This window comes from Oncorhynchus keta, chromosome 5, assembly GCF_023373465.1.
Source record: "Oncorhynchus keta strain PuntledgeMale-10-30-2019 chromosome 5, Oket_V2, whole genome shotgun sequence".
Classification (NCBI taxonomy): domain Eukaryota; kingdom Metazoa; phylum Chordata; class Actinopteri; order Salmoniformes; family Salmonidae; genus Oncorhynchus; species Oncorhynchus keta.
Window position 1 is genome coordinate 5,146,733 of NC_068425.1, and position 19,891 is coordinate 5,166,623.

The 19,891-nt window shown below is 44.4% G+C and overlaps 1 protein-coding gene across 2 annotated transcripts in view; it reads right to left on the reverse strand.

Moving 5' to 3' along the window:
• LOC118384365 (parvalbumin-7-like) overlaps positions 1-19,891 on the reverse strand; it is a 44,347-nt gene that overhangs the window by 6,447 nt on the left and 18,009 nt on the right. The window contains exon 1 of one of the 2 annotated variants that reach the window (XM_052518564.1): positions 3,898-4,051. The exons of the other annotated variant lie outside the window; for it this stretch is intronic. The gene's annotated coding sequence lies outside the window, so the exon portion shown is untranslated. Of the gene's footprint in view, positions 1-3,897; positions 4,052-19,891 lie in introns of those variants that run through there. 2 annotated transcript variants of the gene reach the window in all.

The following is a 19,891-nucleotide window of genomic DNA, read 5'->3' on the forward strand; positions in this document are numbered from 1 at the left end:
GTTCTTAAAAGGTTGTCGGCGATGTCCTGGGAACTAGACTAAACTTGGAGGGGGCCATGACTGTTTAAACTGAATGCATGTCAATTATGCCGCTTGAAGTCAAATATTCTCAATGACATCCGACACCTGTGTTTTCACGTGCTCAAGTGTTGTCCGTGGTCCTTCTGTAGCTCAGTTGGTAGAGCATGGCGCTTGTAACGCCAGGGTAGTGGGTTCGATCCCCGGGACCACCCATACGTAGAATGTATGCACACATGACTGTAAGTCGCTTTGGATAAAAGCGTCTGATAAATGGCATATATTATTATTATATTATTGTCACGTGTAGTTTCATGGTATCGCACGTTGAAATATCCCCACGTTGTCACATTTATTTCCCATGAGATCATCATTTGGCATGTGTTACCATGGTCACAGGTTTTCCCATAAGGCTTATGTGGTTTATGTTTGTTTTGATTACATAAATGCTTCAAAATTCACAAAAAAGTGATATTAGCTGATGAAGATTATCTCATGGAACAAAAAGTACAAATTCTCCTCAGACTATAAATTAGCAGTTTATCCAAAACCCCTCCAAACACCCCATTAATTTCCCCATAGGCTTTGGCCAATGAGCCATGGGGGAGTTAGTGCCTACAAAAAGATGCCATTACTATTGCTCTCTATAGGATCCTACAAGACCCTATTTAGTAGTTAGCCTCTTTCCACAGTTTGTCCTATGCGAATGCCTCAACAGTCAGCCTCATCTTAGTGAGATATAGTGCTTTCTTCCACCCAACCCCTTTCTAACACTCCTCCATTTGGCTAACCCTTTGGCTCCAATGAAAAGTAGAAATATGAAACCCTCCTTTTTTCCTGCGTGAGAGCCGGCTGTGCCCTTCTTCTCACCCAGAGGTGAGGGAAATCCAACCGCGACTCAGGAGAATGGACCGACTCCTAGCCTTCAGTACAACAGCTGCATGGTGTGTGTGTGTGTGTGTGCGTTTGGAAGAAGGGTTCTGGAGATCAAGGGAGAATGCACTTGCGTCTCAAGAAACCCGAGCCCCTTAAGTTAAGCCCCCTCGATCTCAGTTTACTATAACATGTGTAAGTTTGTACTCGGTCGTTTGTAGTGTCAGTGTGTGAGTGAGAGTGTCTATGAATGTGTGGCTTTGCTAATATGTCTGTGACGTGTGTGAACTTAGATTTGATCTTTGTGCTTGGTATAGGTTAGGTGTGCACATGTGTGTGTGTGTGTGTGTGTGTGTGTGTGTGTGTGTGTGTGTGTGTGTGTGTGTGTGTGTGTGTGTGTGTGTGTGTGTGTGTGTGTGTGTGTGTGTGTGTGTGTGTGTGTGTGTGTGTGTGTGTGTGTGTGTGTGTGCAGAGGCTCCTTCCCTGCTGAGCGGCCTTTCAGGTTATGTCAATATAGGACTAGTTTTACTGTGGATATAGATACTTTTGTACCTGTTTCCTCCAGCATCTTCACAAGGTCCTTTGCTGTTGTTTTGGGATTGATTTGCACTTTTTGCACCAAATTACGTTCATCTTTAGGAAACAGAACGCGTCTCCTTCCTGAGTGGTATGACGGCTCCGTGGTCCCATGGTGTTTGTACTTGCGTACTATTGTTTGTACAGATGAACGTGGGTAACTACAGTCGTTTGGAAATTGATCCCAAGGATGAACCAGACTTATGGAGGTCTGCCATTTTTTTTCTGAGGTCTTGGCTGATTTCTTTAGATTTTACCATGATGTAAAGCACTGAGTTTGAAGGTAGGCCTTGAAAACATCCACAGGTACACCTCCAATTGACTCAAATAATGTCAATTAGCTTATCAGAAATCTCTAAAGCCATGACATAATTTTCTGTAATTTTCCAAGCTGTTTAAAGGCACAGTCAACTTAGTGTTTGTAAACTTCTGACCCACTGGAATTGTGATATAGTGAATTATAAGTGAAATAATCTGTCTGTAAACAATCGTTGGAAAAATTACTTGTGTCATGCACAAAGTAGATGTCCTAACCGACTTGCCAAAACTATAGTTTGCTAACAAGAAATTTGTGGAGTTGTTGAAAAACGAGTTTTAATGACTCCAACCTAAGTGTATGTAAACCTCCGACTTCAACTGTACCTCATAGAGCTTTTACTTACAGTTGATTTGACATGTAAATACTCACTATGTAAGTGAATCAGAATGATTTTAAACACAACAAATTGGGGACAGTGCTTGTTTTTAGCATACTTTACAGCAGAAACATTTCATTGGAGGATTTTGTTTCAGAATGACAGCCAACTTGTAAATGCTGAAAGTGTGTCGAGAACAGGTCAACTGGGTGGCTACAATACAATGCTGTAGCTCCAACGGTAATGATGTCTTTAGTTATGGTTGCTATCTTGTGCTAAGTGTATCCAATCTAATGTTTGCTATTCACGGTCAGACTCTCGTCATGGTAACAATACCAAAACACAAAAAGCAGTGGTCCGAGTGGCACGGCCATAATAACAACACCCAGATGGATTGTGGGGGATCATCTTTGGACATGACACCAAAGTCCACTATCTTATCTCACGGCATTGGTGCTGAAAATAACTGCTGATCTACCTACCTGCTCAACCACTGTACAACTAAACAATCAGACCTGGGTTAAAATTCTTTCAAAAACCTTTTCAAATACTTTATCTGTACTTGACTAAATTTGACTGTTGCAATGGACCAATAGAGCTGTCCGAGTGCAAACCTTGCCCATCTGGTTGTCCAGGTAGGCTGATAGGCTGATAAAAATATTTAAAATAGTATCCGAACCCAGGTCTGGATACCAAAGTACCCACAATTCAATGGCCGAGCAGCCACAACAATGGGCATTGTGTAGTAGTAGGGACTCTCCTGGCTGGCACAGAAAGGTACCGCTATGATAATGTAATCTTGTCTAATCAACTAATCACATCGTCTCATAATTCAATTTGGGACAATGGGACAATCAATAATCTACATGCAAATTCAAAACATGTCAATAACAAAACCAAGTCACAATACATTTACATAAAACACAAACAGAATAATATAATATTATTAAATAAATAGAAATGTGTAAGTCGCTTAAGCTACCCATTAGCATTTAAATCAACATCTGAAGTCTTGAAGTCGTACATATTTCATTATGACACACAACCAACACATTAAATATGTCCCTAATGGCACCCTATTCCCTATATAGTGCATTACTTTTGACCAGAGCCCTATTGAGTTGTTATTTGTCTCTGTTTAATTAACAAGGGCTATAGCCACTAAAACAGTTCACCGACTCCATGAATATGCATTAACATAGAGATATGAGTATCATGCAAATGCACTAATCATACTCAACGACTCAACGTAATCACATACAGAATGATAATGAGGGAAGGTTATGGTCCCGAGAGGCGACTTAGTTCAACAATTTTATTCAGAAATACAATTTCACAGTGTCAGCAATTTGCACCATACTTAGTTAATGTCCTCTTCATCATTATTGAAAGGTTTGGTCGTTTGGTTCATATTCTTTATACAGTAGCCATTCCCATTATACAACTAATACCACAAATTGCACCTACTCATGCTATTTTCCAACATGTAACTACCTACATACTTAAACAACAGCTTACCCTCACAACTTTGCGTAGAATTTTTGTCATTTTTCCCCCAAAGTAGTTGTTAGTAAGTGTACTGCAAAACTGCCTAAAATTGAATTATAGATATTCTCTACTGTGGTGACCAATTTATGAAACCTCTTCCATGTTATTACTAGGGTTGGGGTCAATTCCATTTCAATTCAGTCAATACAGGAAGTAAACTGAAATCCCAATGTTTACTTCCTGATTTGGCTGAATTAAAATGGAATTGACCCCAATCCTGGTTGTTGACCAAAGCACGCAGCCTTACCTGAGTTTAAGGTGAGGAGTAGTACGGAGGAGATGGAGAAATGGGCCAGAGAGGTAGGGTGGAGGTCTGATAAAGAGACAAGGGTCCACTCCTTTCTTTTTTATACTCCTCCCCTCCGCCTATTTTAGGAGGGAAAGATGGAAACCCTATCGCTTCCTTTAAACCACACTTAACTAATCAAACCCCTGCTATTAATAATCACCTGCTCAGTCTCCAGCAGCCATTCAGCACCCATTCCACCTGACACCTCTTTCTTTGCTCTAGCTCTTTCTTGCCTTCCCTCCACCCATCTGATTTTCTTACCTGATTTTCTCCCGCTCAGGGGGCTCTGTCCTTAAATCCTCCTTTGATGTCATTCTTTCTCACAAACTCTCTCTTTCCTCCTCTCTCTCTCTCTCTCTGTCACTCTCTTCATCTCCTAAGCCCTCCGTCCTGTAATTTTCTTTCCGTCCTGTAAAATACTTTTCTATACCATTTCTTTATAGAAGTTCAAATATTTTGTGGCCCCTTTTCACCCTACATTGTTATCAAAAGTCTGACGGCACTATGGAGTGATAAGACTATCTGCTAAATTAACTTAATGTAAATGTACAGTATATGTAAAAATGAACAATTGCAAGGCACGCTGAGTATTATTCTAATGAGCACCACCCCGAAACAAGGCTAATTACAATAACCAGTGTGCTTTGCAGTTGTTAATTTTCATACATACATTTTTGGTAATTTAGCAGACACTCTTATCCAGAGTGACAGTGCATTTAAGTAAGGTAGACAAACAACGACATATGACAGTCATAGCAAGTAAGAAGTTTCTGTAACCATTACTGAGAATGTTGTTTCTGTTCGTCCGGTTAGTTGAAAATGTATATCTGTATTTTTTTAATACAAAAGACATGTAATTTCAATAAAATACAATACTTTACAAAGGTATCTTATATTTTATTTTGATACATTGGTCTTTAGGTTATTTTGCAGTTTTGTTTTCTAATTGTAATTTCTCATTTACGCCCATCCCTATCTCAAAGTCTCTCTCATCTACCATTCTTTCTCATGGGGGATTAAAACCATTAGCCAACTTCCTTAATCCGTCCCTTCATATCCACCTTCGTTATCGTGTTCCTTTCTTTGTCTGTCCCTAATGAATCTATATTTAGCAGACACAAGGCAAAGCCAAACTGAAGGTAAATCCTGAACAATCATGACTTATTTTTACATCCATGATCATAACTGTAACTGAAATCTGACATCCGTGGGCTACCTTATGCACAGTGCTCATATGAGTTTGTCCAAAAAAATGGCACCTTATTTCCTGTATACCGCTGGTAAAAATGAGACTACATGAAAAGTGCAATACCGTTGACATAACGTGTTTAAATGTGAATTCTCAGCAACAAAAGAGTGATCAAATTAAGATCTTATATGTGTACAGTGATAGGTGTGGTCAAAAGTAGTGCACTATATAGGGAACAGAGTGTCATTTGGGACACAGGCTATATTCATTTGTGGGGAGAGAATCCAAACAGGGTCTCGGCATCAATTAACCACAAAACATAGAAGCTTGGGTCACTCTGCCGCAAGCAGCACCCCGTCAGGAATCTCCAAACGCCTGTCGTATATAGATATGTATTACTGATTATGGCTGTACCAGTGGACTGCACACATCAGCTGTTTCCATGTCTGTGATATTATTGAAGTGTGTGTGTTTGGGTGGGGGGATGGGGGAGATTGTGTGTGTGTGTGTGTGTGTGTACAGTGTGTGCGTGTGCGCAAGCATGCATGTGTGTTTAGTCGTTGACCTTTGGAAAGGTGGGTTTTTGAAGGCTAGAGATAGGGACTGTGATGTGGGCTGCGGTGCAACTGTACTGTACATAAAGAGAGCAATAAACAGGTTTACTACTGGATAGGGTGGGGGGGGTGGGGGGGTAATGGCGGTGGTTGTGGTGGTGGTGTGGGCCACTGAGCTCCCATGTATAAATGTACTGGGACATGGTGTGATGAGGAGGGATTTTCTGCTCTGTAGGGGACCTCACTGACTGTTGCTATTACACCTTCTTACCTTACCTCATTGGGACCGTTTATGGAGCAGATGCTGTACTTAAATAAATAAAACATTTAAAACGGATAAAGTTTTGTTTCTGGAACGACATGCATTTCTCAAACGAGGTGAATCACGCAGTTTGATTCGACGTCGAGTCACCGTGACATATTTCCAATCAATGACTTTGATGTGGAACACCTCCCCCATCTGTGCTTCTCTACAATTTACCACTATCATTTACCACTCTATAATTTCTCCCTCTGTTTCTCCTGTCCCTTATTCCCTCTGGTACCACTCATGGGAATGTTATTCCCCGTCCAATTCTAATGCGCTCAAGCACTTTAATCTTTTTGAACTCTTTCTCTCCTCTCTTTCCCTTCAAGATAGCATCCCTTCCGCCTTCCGTTCACTGCATGAAGAGGTATATACAGTACCCTCCTTTTAAGGAGCCCCTTTCGTCATTTCTTCCACTAAACTTGTGTGCTCTCCAACCTTCCTTAGACTAAATGTATCATCCTCCTCTCTCTGCCTTTCAGGGCCATGCAGCCAAGAGCCACCAAGAGGCTTGACTTAACCCCACAGTGTGCTTGTTTGTTGTCTGGGTCTCTCTTGGGGAGGGATGACAGTGGTGCTCAGTGGTGAAGCCAGGGTGGTGGCAGAAACGGACTGGCCATAGGGAAGCTCGGGAAAATAACAGATAGGCTGGTCCATCTTTAGCTCAGTGGGTCGGTGATACATTTTGGGAGGGGGCTAATATTGAAGGGTCTGGAAAGACAAAATGGGTTGGTGTGGGGACCTCAAGGAAATGCCCGGCCGGTTTCTGGTCACTGACTTTCGCTGGGTGGAGGGGTGGTGCTTAGGGGGAAGCGGGAAGCAGAAAGGCGGGCCGTAGGGTGGTGAGATACATAAACAGGTTGTATGGAAATCAGTGTTGACCAGGGGTTTTTCCCCCCAAGGTGTCAGGGCCTAGAGGGTGGAGGGTGAAATGACTGTTCTCTTCCAAATCTCAACCTCTACCTCAATGCCCTAGCTGTCATTAACAGGCATGGCACCAGACACCATCAAAAACCTTTTGAGCAAAATAATATAACAAATGTTGACACTTCGTGGTTTTGTAAGGGATTTTATGGAAGGTGATGGAATTATCTGCTTCTTTGATTCAAAATGACTTTTTATTTACATTTCTGTTCATTTGAAAGGTTTTTGTTGAGGTTGACTTGAAAATGGATGTATCAATAAAATGTGTTCTGACTAGCATGTTAATGAGGAAATCAAAAGTTCCTTGTTGGTTCGTTTAAAGGAGTGCGTGTTTTTGTTGTTTATCCCCAACAAAGCACACAATGCACATCGACGGCCTGTCGTGGAACAGGTCAAGAGCTGGTATTTCAGGTTTTTATGTTTAACAAATGTGCACATATATTTTTTTTAAATCTGTTTTTAGCTTTTTCATTGTGGGGTATTGCGTGTAGATTGATTGAGGGGGAAACATGATTTGGTACATTTTAGAATATGGCTTGTGTTATTATTTTATATTTTTCTCTACTATTTCTCTTTTTTTCCCTCTGTATTGTTGGGAAGTAAGCAGTTCACTGTTAGTCTACACCTGTTGTTTACGAAGCATGTGACACATAACATGTGATTTGATTTCAAACTGTAATGAGTTCAGTTGTAAGTCATTTCCAGTAAAGGCCTTTGAGTGTTTGATTGCAGTCTGTCTCGGCCAGTTTGTTGAACACACTGACATGTTCACACTTGGCCTACTCTTAAACAAAGTTGTAATATGAAACACACTTTTTCCAAACCACATATTTAGTTTTTACATTTCTGGTGGGTGACTATCGTTCCAAGGCCTTCTCTTTGAAACACACTTACAGAATAAAACTGAATACGTTTTAGAGGAAGCCGAATTCCAGGGAGAGAAAGAGAGGGGGACGGGGACGGAGGGAAGATTTGAAAAAGTCCTAAAAAAAAAAGCTCAGCTAAAACAGACAAAATCTCATTCCCTTTGAAACTGACAGCTTTTGAAGAAGCAGAAGTCAGGGCTGTGTGGCTGGTCCAGGGTGAGATGAGATGTAATGGGATCTCCAAATGTCATCTTTGCAGAACAGTGTGGGTCTGGATGAAAAGTTATGATTATGAAGGCTTGAAACAACCACAGTTTAAATAACCACGTTAGCATTTATTTATTTTTCTTTTATGTACATTTTCGAGTACTAGCTCTTTCTTGCCACCTAGTTTATTTACTGTATCATCAATATCCAGTGAAATACTGGTGAAGTCTGTTTCAGCAAACCACTGAAAGCAATGCATTGTTTACTTGTTTAGCTGTGCTGTGCTGAGCCTTGCCACCTGGCATTAGGTGTGGGTATGTAGGGGCATGACTGTTACCGGCTGTCTGGCCTGCTGTGGGACATCACATGACAGACCTATTACAGAGAATCATCGTCCTCCCTTCAACTATTAGATTTCTCTGTTTCAGCATTTTCTCCAAGGGAGACGCAGAGCAAAAAATGACACTGACAGGGATGAAGGGAACAAGGGAACAATGGATGAAGGGAACATGAAAGGCGTAAAGAGCGAGAGAAAGACCAAGGGTAGGAAATGGAGAGGCAATGGAATGAGATACTGTCCAGAGAGAGAGAGAGAGAGAGAGAGAGAACAAGATGGACAAGGGCATCCATGGGTCCTGACAGAGGGAATGAGAGGAGAATGAGAGCTGGACGCCCATGGGACAGAAATTAATTAGTTATTTAATAAAGGAGCTACTGGGTCGTCCATCTGCAGGGATCCTCCCTTAGCCTTATCAAATAGGAGTCTGCATTTGAAACATTAAGACGGCTGGGCTTCTTCTCTCACTCCGCATGATCAGCCGTTCCGTTGCAATGATGTAACGCTATTTCGCGCCGCGAGCATCTTCTAATGCAAGAAAAGACAGAATGCTGCAGGGCTGAGGAATACCAAGAGACACACAGAGACAGTAAGAATGATGGGCCAGTCAGGAGGCTAGGAGAGAAGTAGTGTGCAGAAGATACAGAGGAAAGGGACAGGAAGAATGATGGGCCAGTCAGGAGGCTAGGAGAGAAGTAGTGTGCAGAAGATACAGAGGAAAGAGACAGGAAGAATGATGGGCCAGTCAGGAGGCTAGGAGAGAAGTAGTGTGCAGAAGATACAGAGGAAAGAGACAGGAAGAATGATGGGCCAGTCAGGAGCCCAACCTTTTGATTAGTAGCCCAACCTTTTCTTAGACCTGAAGACTTGTGTCAGCTCCTCAAGTTAGGCTTTAGCTTAGTAGGCTAACAGACCCCGTTCGTCACACCAGTATGGACAACCAATGTGAATCGCGCCAACAAATCTGAACTAAATCATTTCAATAAGTCTTGAAAGCCCTTTGAGATGACGGTGGCCGCAATAGAAAAGCTGAACCTCAACATAGACAATGGGGTGGGTTATTCACACGGAGTATACGTCCCAAATGGTACCCTAGTCCTATATGCAATATACTCCTTTTGACCAGGGTCCTAAGGGCTCTGGTCAAAAGTAGTGCACTACGTAGGGAATAAGGTGCCATTTGGAACGCTGAGAGTATCAGAGCTGGTCTGTACTGGACTTGGCAGAGGGAGGTGTGTAAATCCCTTCAGCAGGTGCCTTGGGACCAGAGAGACAGGCTTTGGGAGAATATGAGGTTGTGAAGTGGAGATATGAGGAAAGAGGGAGGACACGGGGAAAGCGATATGAGGAGAGGGAAGAGAGGGGAGTAGAAGGGTGTGGGGATTTGAAGAGGTAGGTATAAGCGAAAGGAAGGTGAGGAAATGTGAGTTTGAGGAGGGAGGGAGGGAGGTGGGGGAGATGGAGTAGAGGGGTGAGGAGATTCCTCAGGAGCATCTGTCGACTTACAACTCAAGAGGTAGGTGTTGAGTTGCACCCGGCGATGCTACACATGTTTTATGGGAGACAGACACTGTATCCCTGGCGATGTCGTCATAACTAATGTTGGATGCTGGCCAGTTTGCATTTTTGTCATACATTTTGTAGCTCTCCTTGGGTTCTAATATCAGTGTGTTCCTGTTTGTTTTAGGAAGGATGTCAGCGAGTCAGTGATACCTTCTCTTCCTCTGTAGGCCAACTGACAACATGACATTTATAACCGTGTCACTTGAGAATCACACCACCACGCAAGCACAAAAATGCAAGCATGCATGTTGATACACACACACACACACACGCGCGCGCGCACACCAAGATCGGTTTGACCTTGAAGTCCAAGGCTACATGTGTCAGATGTGTGGGTGCAGTATGTAGTGTGAATGAACTGTGATAAGACTGTAAATAGTAGCTCTAATATATACAGAGAGCACAACACCAGCTCAAGGCCTGAGGCAGCAAGAGCACTAAAGTTCACTTGACATTAGATGCAGTCAGGCTTAAACTGCACCCCCAAATGGCCACCACAGCATGATAATAACTACTACAATGATCATTATTCCCCTAAATGTATCCTGAACAAAATTGTAAACGCAACATGCAACAATTTAAACAAATGTACTGTTACTGTTCATATAAGGAAATCAGTTCATTAGGTCCTAATCTATGGATTTCACTTCACTGGGCAGGTTCACAGCTATGGGTGGGAGGGCATAGGCCGACGCACTGGGGAGCCAGGACTTTCAATTAGAATGAGTTTTTCCCCACAAAAGGGCTTTATTAGACAGAATTCTCAGTTTCATCAGCTGTCCAGGTGGCTGGTCTCAGACGATCCCGCAGGTGAAGAAGCCGGATGTGGAGATCTGGCGTGGTTACACATAGTCTGCGATTATGAGGCCAGTTGGATGTACTGACAAATTCTCTAAAATGACATTGGAGGTGGCTTATGGTAGAGAAATTAACATTCAATTATCTGGCAAAAGCTCTGGTTGTCACGGATCCTTCTGGAACTTTCATCACGCACACCTGTCCCCTATTCCCACTGATTAGTATTTGTATATATGTGCCCTTTGGTTTCCATGGTTTTGACGATTATTGTTATAATGCCCGTTGGTGTGTGTGAGTACCTGTGCTGTGTGTTTTGTGCTTTCGTGCCCTTGTGGATTGCGCAGATGATTACAGGTCTCGTCCCGTGGGTTAATCATTGTGCTCATGTGTTATTTATTCGAGGTACTAAAGCCAACACCTCATTTGGCCGCCTTTCGTTCCAGTACTCTGCTGCCTGTGACTGGAACGAACTGCAAAAATTGCTGAAGTTGGAGACTTTTATCTCCCTCACCAACTTCAAACATCAGCTATCCGAGCAGCTAACCGTTCGCTGCAGCTGTACATAGTCTATTGGTAAATAGCCCACCCATTCTCACCTACCTCATTCCCATACTGTTTTTATACAGTTTTTTTTATTTATTTACTTTTCTGCTCTTTTGCACACCAATATCTCTACCTGTACATGACCATCTGATCATTTATCACTCCAGTGTTAATCTGCAAAATTGTATTATTCGCCTACCTCCTCATGCCTTTTGCACACATTGTATATAGACTGCCCATTTTTTTCTACTGTGTTATTGACTTGTTAATTGTTTACTCCATGTGTAACTCTGTGTTGTCTGTTCACACTGCTATGCTTTATCTTGGCCAGGTCGCAGTTGCAAATGAGAACTTGTTCTCAACTAGCCTACCTGGTTAAATAAAAAATAAAATAAAAAACTCCTCGCTCTTTTTTTTTCTACCCTGTGTTTTGTTCCATGTTTGTTTGGTCTTTGTCCCCGTGCCTTTACACGGCACGCCGTAATTTGGGCTTAATAAAAAACAATACTACGCATTCCTGCATCTGCCTCCCGACCCTTCATGCCAATGTGACCCTGGTAGACATTCCTGCAGTCAGCATGCCAATTCCACATCTGTGGCATTGTATTGTGTGACAAAACTGAACATTTTAGAGTGGCCTTTTATTGTCCCCAGCACAAGGTACACCTGTGTAATGATCATGCTGTTTAATCAGGTTCTTGATATGCCACACCTGTCAGGTGGCTGGACTATCTTGACAAAGGAGAAATGATCACTAACAGGGATGTAAACAAATTTGTGCACAACATTTGACAGAAGTAAGCTTTTTGTGCGTACGGAAAATGTCTTTACATGTAGCGTTTATATTTTTGTTCAGTAATAGTTGTTGTTGAACAGATTTGAAAGGCTGGCGCTGGTTCTGACTCGTGTCCATTTAGGGGGATATGCTATCTCTGACTGTGTTGCCAAATGTACCACATTATAAAAACATTAAAGAGAGGGCAGCGCTCACAAAGACAGAACACACACTGCTTGAAATTGAAACATCAACACTGACCGACTGGCCCGCACAGCCACTCAGTCAGGGGTACGTCCATTTAGAACGCAGACAAGATGTTGGATTGGAGTGTCTTCACATGTGAACAAATACAATAGGCTTCTTGAAGGGCCCTTTAACAATCCACTGCCGTTAACTCTACGCTACCTGTTCTTCCCCGGGACCTAGCCGCATTGCAGTTAAAATCGAAGTCTGTTCGCAGGTGAAGGATGCCTTGAGTCGCTTTGGTTGGGAAGGTCTGTATTATTACTTCACACAATCAATTAGCTGTTACATGGGCTATGAGGGTGGTGTGTGTGGTGTGTGTCTCTCTCTCTCTCTCTCTCTCTGTGTCTGTGTGTGTGTGTGTGTGTCTCTCTCTCTCTCTCTCTCTCTCTCTCTCTCTCTCTCTCTCTCTCTCTCTCTCTGTGTCTCTCTCTCTCTCTCTCTCTCTCTCTCTCTCTCTCTCTCTCTCTCTCTCTCTCTCTCTCTCTCTCTCTCTCTCTCTCTCTCTCTCTCTCTCTCTCTCTCTCTCTCTCTCTCTCTCTCTCTCTCTCTCTCTCTCTCTCTCTCTCTCTCTCTCTCTCTCTCTCTCTCTCTCTCTCTCTCTCTGTGTGTGTGTGTGTGGGCAGTGTATGGGAGCCAAGGAGTGGCCACCATAGAGCAATTAAGCCAAGTTAATGCACCCCCGTGCACATCGATCCACTATACTCTAATATCCCTCAGCAGTGCCAGTCATTACAGTGTGTCCATAATGGCACTATATAGGGAATTGGGTGTCATTTGGGATGTACCCATTATATTTATCATGGTCGATGCAATAGCACCATAGTGTAATTACCTAAAGAAGCATTAATTTCTTTGGGCTAAATAAATATTTTGTAAAATTTACTGTATGTAAAGTATAGGCGGTGTTAGGTTTGAAAGTGTGTCGCAGATTTTGAAGTGGTTTTTCAGATGTGCTCAATATAGGGAATGAGCTTTACCCCAGTAACTGTTGTTATCTCGCTCAGAAGAAATTACATTCACAAAATATCACATTTCAGTTTCGGAGAAACTAACCAAAATGTTGGTTCATTTTTATTCACAATTATTTGGGGAATTCCAGTCGACACAATCCCAATTTAATGGGCCACACACACACACATGTACACATACACAAACGCGCACACACACACACGCATGCACACACACCGCATGCACACACAAGCCATTGTCTTCTAATTGGGGTATCGGGTGATATTTCTCAGGGTCTTTGAACAACTCTCTTTCTGAATCATTCATGATTTGTATGAACAAACGGAAACAATGAATATTTTATCAAAAATATAGAATATCCAACCCATGCTGTTACATCTGAGACAAGTCATAGAGGGATCACTGGTTAAAAAAGATAAAAGAACATTTTTGAAACAGAATAAAAGTAAATATTCCCAGCTTCAGTTTAATCATTTAGTAGCTGACTGCACACCATGGACCTCATTTCTCAGTCATGCACAGGCCCAAATCTGTGCGTAAACCATGGGTGAGATCATTTCCACTCAAAGTGTGAGATTTATCCATGTAAATGTTTGCTTGAGAAGGTTCGTACATTTACACACAGCCATGACCATGTGTACACACAGTGCCAAGTGGTGGAATAAGGGAACTGCTTCTCTAGTGACTGGGGGGAGAATACAGTGCTTACAGAAAGTCTAACACAGCTTCTGTCTGTATCGTCCGAACCGCTTGGGCTACCCACTAATACCATTTGGGCTACCCACTAATACCGTTTGGGCTACCCACAAATACCGTTTGGGCGACCCACTAATGCCGTTTGGGCTACCCACAAATACCGTTTGGGCTACCCACTAATACCATTTGGGCTACCCACTAATACCGTTTGGGCTACCCACAAATACCGTTTGGGCTACCCACGAATACCGTTTGGGCTACCCACAAATACCGTTTGGGCTACCCACAAATACCGTTTGGGCTACCCACTAATACCGTTTGGACTACGTTTGGGCTACCCACTAATACCGTTTGGGCTACCCACTAATACCGGTTGGACTACGTTTGGGCTACCCACAAATACCGTTTGGACTACGTTTGGACTACCCACTAATACCATTTGGGCTACCCACTAATACCGTTTGGACTACGTTTGGGCTACCCACTAATACCGTTTAGGCTACCCACTAATACCGGTTGGACTACGTTTGGGCTACCCACTAATACCGTTTGGACTACGTTTGGGCTACCCACTAATACGGTTTGGGCTACCCACAAATACCGTTTGGGCTACCCACTAATACCGTTTGGACTACGTTTGGGCTACCCACTAATACGGTTTGGGCTACCCACAAATACCGTTTGGGCTACCCACAAATACCGTTTGGGCTACCCACGAATACCGTTTGGGCTACCCACTAATACCGTTTGGGCTACCCACTAATACAGTTTGGACTACGTTTGGGCTACCCACCAATACCGTTTGGACTACGTTTGGGCTACCCACTAATACCGTTTGGACTACCCACTAATAACGTTTGGGCTACCCACTAATACCGTTTGGACTACCCACTAATACCGTTTGGGCTACCCACTAATACCGTTTGGACTTTTGGGCTACCCACTAATACCGTTTGGGCTACCCACAAATACCGTTTGGGCTACCCACGAATACCATTTGGGCTACCCACAAATACCGTTTGGGCTACCCACGAATACCGTTTGGGCTACCCACAAATACCGTTTGGGCTACCCACTAATACCGTTTGGACTACGTTTGGGCTACCCACTAATACCGTTTGGGCTACCCACTAATACCGGTTGGACTACGTTTGGGCTACCCACAAATACCGTTTGGACTACGTTTGGACTACCCACTAATACCGTTTGGGCTACCCACTAATACCGTTTGGACTACGTTTGGGCTACCCACTAATACCGTTTGGACTACCCACTAATACCGTTTGGGCTACCCACTAATACCGTTTGGACTACGTTTGGGCTACCCACTAATACGGTTTGGGCTACCCACAAATACCGTTTGGGCTACCCACTAATACCGTTTGGACTACGTTTGGGCTACCCACTAATACGGTTTGGGCTACCCACAAATACCGCTTGGGCTACCCACAAATACCGTTTGGGCTACCCACTAATACCGTTTGGGCTACCCACTAATACCGTTTGGGCTACCCACTAATACGTTTGGGCTACCCACCCGTTTGGACTACCCACTAATAACCGTTTGGGCTACCCACTTAATACCGTTTGGGCTACCCACTAATACCGTTTGGACTACGTTTGGGCTACCCACTAATACCGTTTGGGCTACCCACAAATACCGTTTGGGCTACCCACGAATACCATTTGGGCTACCCACAAATACCGTTTGGGCTACCCACGAATACCGTTTGGGCTACCCACAAATACCGTTTGGGCTACCCACTAATACCGTTTGGGCTACCCACAAATACCGTTTGGGCTACCCACTAATACCGTTTGGGCTACCCACTAATACCGTTTGGACTACGTTTGGGCTACCCACAATACCGTTTGGGCTACCCACTACCGTTTGGGCTACCCACTACCGTTTGGGCTACCCACTAATACCGTTTGGACTACCCACTAATACCGTTTGGACTACGTTTGGGCTACCCACTAATACCGTTTGGACTACCCACTAATACCGGTTGGACTACGTTTGGGCTACCCACTAATACCGTTTGGACTACGTTTGGGCTACCCACTAATACGGTTTGGGTTTAGGCTACCCACAACGTTTAGGCTGCCCACTAATACCGTTTGGGCTACCCACTAATACCGTTTGGACTACGTTTGGGCTACCCACTAATACCGTTTGGGCTACCCACTAATACCGGTTGGACTACGTTTGGGCTACCCACTAATACCGTTTGGACTACGTTTGGGCTACCCACTAATACCTTTTGGACCGTTTGGGCTTTACGTTTGGGCTACCCACTAATACGGTTTGGACTACGTTTGGGCTACCCACTAATACCTTTTGGACTACGTTTGGGCTACCCACTAATACCTTTTGGACTACGTTTGGGCTACCCACTAATATGGTTTGGGCTACCCACAAATACCGTTTGGGCGACCCACTAATGCCGTTTGGGCTACCCACAAATACCGTTTGGGCTACCCACTAATACCGTTTGGACTTTTGGGCTACCCACTAATACCGTTTGGACTACCCACTAATACCGTTTGGGCTACCCACTAATACCGTTTGGACTACGTTTGGGCTACCCACTAATACGGTTTGGGCTACCCACAAATACCGTTTGGGCTACCCACTAATACCGTTTGGACTACGTTTGGGCTACCCACTAATACTACGGTTTGGGCTACCCACAAATACCGTTTGGGCTACCCACAAATACCGTTTGGGCTACCCACGAATACCGTTTGGGCTACCCACTAATACCGTTTGGGCTACCCACTAATACAGTTTGGACTACGTTTGGGCTACCCACTAATACCGTTTGGACTACCCACCCACTAATACCGTTTGGACTACCCACTAATAACGTTTGGGCTACCCACTAATACCGTTTGGACTACCCACTAATACCGTTTGGGCTACCCACTAATACCGTTTGGACTACGTTTGGGCTACCCACTAATACCGTTTGGGCTACCCACAAATACCGTTTGGGCTACCCACGAATACCATTTGGGCTACCCACAAATACCGTTTGGGCTACCCACGAATACCGTTGGGCTACCCACAAATACCGTTTGGGCTACCCACTAATACCGTTTGGACTACGTTTGGGCTACCCACTAATACCGTTTGGGCTACCCACTAATACCATTTGGGCTACCCACTAATACCGTTTGGACTACGTTTGGGCTACCCACTAATACCGTTTAGGCTACCCACTAATACCGTTTGGACTACGTTTGGGCTACCCACTAATACCGTTTGGACTACCCACTAATACGATTTGGGCTACCCACTAATACCGTTTGGACTACGTTTGGTCTACCCACTAATACGGTTTGGGCTACCCACAAATACCGTTTGGGCTACCCACTAATACCGTTTGGACTACGTTTGGGCTACCCACTAATACGGTTTGGGCTACCCACAAATACCGTTTGGGCTACCCACAAATACCGTTTGGGCTACCCACGAATACCGTTTGGGCTACCCACTAATACCGTTTGGGCTACCCACTAATACAGTTTGGGTTTGGGCTACCCACTAATACCGTTTGGACTACGTTTGGGCTACCCACTAATACCGTTTGGACTACCCACTAATAACGTTTGGGCTACCCACTAATACCGTTTGGACTACCCACTAATACCGTTTGGGCTACCCACTAATACCGTTTGGACTACGTTTGGGCTACCCACTAATACCGTTTGGGCTACCCACAAATACCGTTTGGGCTACCCACTACCATTTGGGCTACCCACAAATACCGTTTGGGCTACCCACGAATACCGTTTGGGCTACCCACAAATACCGTTTGGGCTACCCACTAATACCGTTAGGGCTACCCACAAATACCGTTTGGGCTACCCACTAATACCGTTTGGGCTACCCACTAATACCGTTTGGACTTTTGGGCTACCCACTAATACCGTTTGGGCTACCCACTAATACCGTTTGGACTACGTTTGGGCTACCCACTAATACCGTTTGGACTACCCACTAATACCGTTTGGACTACGTTTGGGCTACCCACTAATACCGTTTGGGCTACCCACTAATACCGGTTGGACTACGTTTGGGCTACCCACTAATACCGTTTGGACTACGTTTGGGCTACCCACTAATACGGTTTGGACTACGTTTAGGCTACCCACTAATACGGTTTGGACTACGTTTAGGCTACCCACTAATACCGTTTGGGCTACCCACTAATACCGTTTGGACTACGTTTGGGCTACCCACTAATACCGTTTGGGCTACCCACTAATACCGGTTGGACTACGTTTGGGCTACCCACTAATACCGTTTGGACTACGTTTGGGCTACCCACTAATACCTTTTGGACTACGTTTGGGCTACCCACTAATACGGTTTGGACTACGTTTGGGCTACCCACTAATACCCACTACGTTTGGGCTACCCACTAATACCTTTTGGACTACGTTTGGGCTACCCACTAATACCTTTTGGACTACGTTTGGGCTACCCGCTAATATGGTTTGGGCTACCCACAAATACCGTTTGGGCGACCCACTAATGCCGTTTGGGCTACCCACAAATACCGTTTGGGCTACCCACTAATACCATTTGGGCTACCCACTAATACCGATTGGGCTACCCACAAATACCGTTTGGGCTACCCACGAATACCATTTGGGCTACCCACAAATACCGTTTGGGCTACCCACAAATACCGTTTGGGCTACCCACTAATACCGTTTGGACTACGTTTGGGCTACCCACTAATACCGTTTGGGCTACCCACTAATACCGGTTGGACTGTTTGGGCTACCCACAAATACCGTTTGGACTACGTTTGGACTACCCACTAATACCGTTTGGGCTACCCACTAATACCGTTTGGACTACGTTTGGGCTACCCACTAATACCGTTTGGACTACCCACTAATACCGTTTGGGCTACCCACTAATACCGTTTGGACTACGTTTGGGCTACCCACTAATACGGTTTGGGCTACCCACAAATACCGTTTGGGCTACCCACTAATACCGTTTGGACTTTTGGGCTACCCACTAATACGGTTTGGGCTACCCACAAATACCGTTTGGGCTACCCACAAATACCGTTTGGGCTACCCACGAATACCGTTTGGGCTACCCACTAATACCGTTTGGGCTACCCACTAATACAGTTTGGACTACGTTTGGGCTACCCACCAATACCGTTTGGACTACGTTTGGGCTACCCACTAATACCGTTTGGACTACCCACTAATAACGTTTGGGCTACCCACTAATACCGTTTGGACTACCCACTAATACCGTTTGGGCTACCCACTAATACCGTTTGGACTACGTTTGGGCTACCCACTAATACCGTTTGGGCTACCCACAAATACCGTTTGGGCTACCCACGAATACCGTTTGGGCTACCCACAAATACCGTTTGGGCTACCCACGAATACCGTTTGGGCTACCCACAAATACCGTTTGGGCTACCCACTAATACCGTTTGGGCTACCCACAAATACCGTTTGGGCTACCCACTAATACCGTTTGGGCTACCCACTAATACCGTTTGGACTACGTTTGGGCTACCCACTAATACCGTTTGGGCTACCCACTAATACCGTTTGGACTACGTTTGGGCTACCCACTAATACCGTTTGGACTACCCACTAATACCGTTTGGACTACGTTTGGGCTACCCACTAATACCGTTTGGACTACCCACTAATACCGGTTGGACTACGTTTGGGCTACCCACTAATACCGTTTGGACCACGTTTGGGCTTAATACGGTTTGGACTACGTTTAGGCTACCCACTAATACGGTTTGGACTACGTTTAGGCTACCCACTAATACCGTTTGGGCTACCCACTAATACCGTTTGGACTACGTTTGGGCTACCCACTAATACCGTTGGGCTACCCACTAATACCGGTTTGACTACGTTTGGGCTACCCACTAATACGGTTTGGACTACGTTTGGGCTACCCACTAATA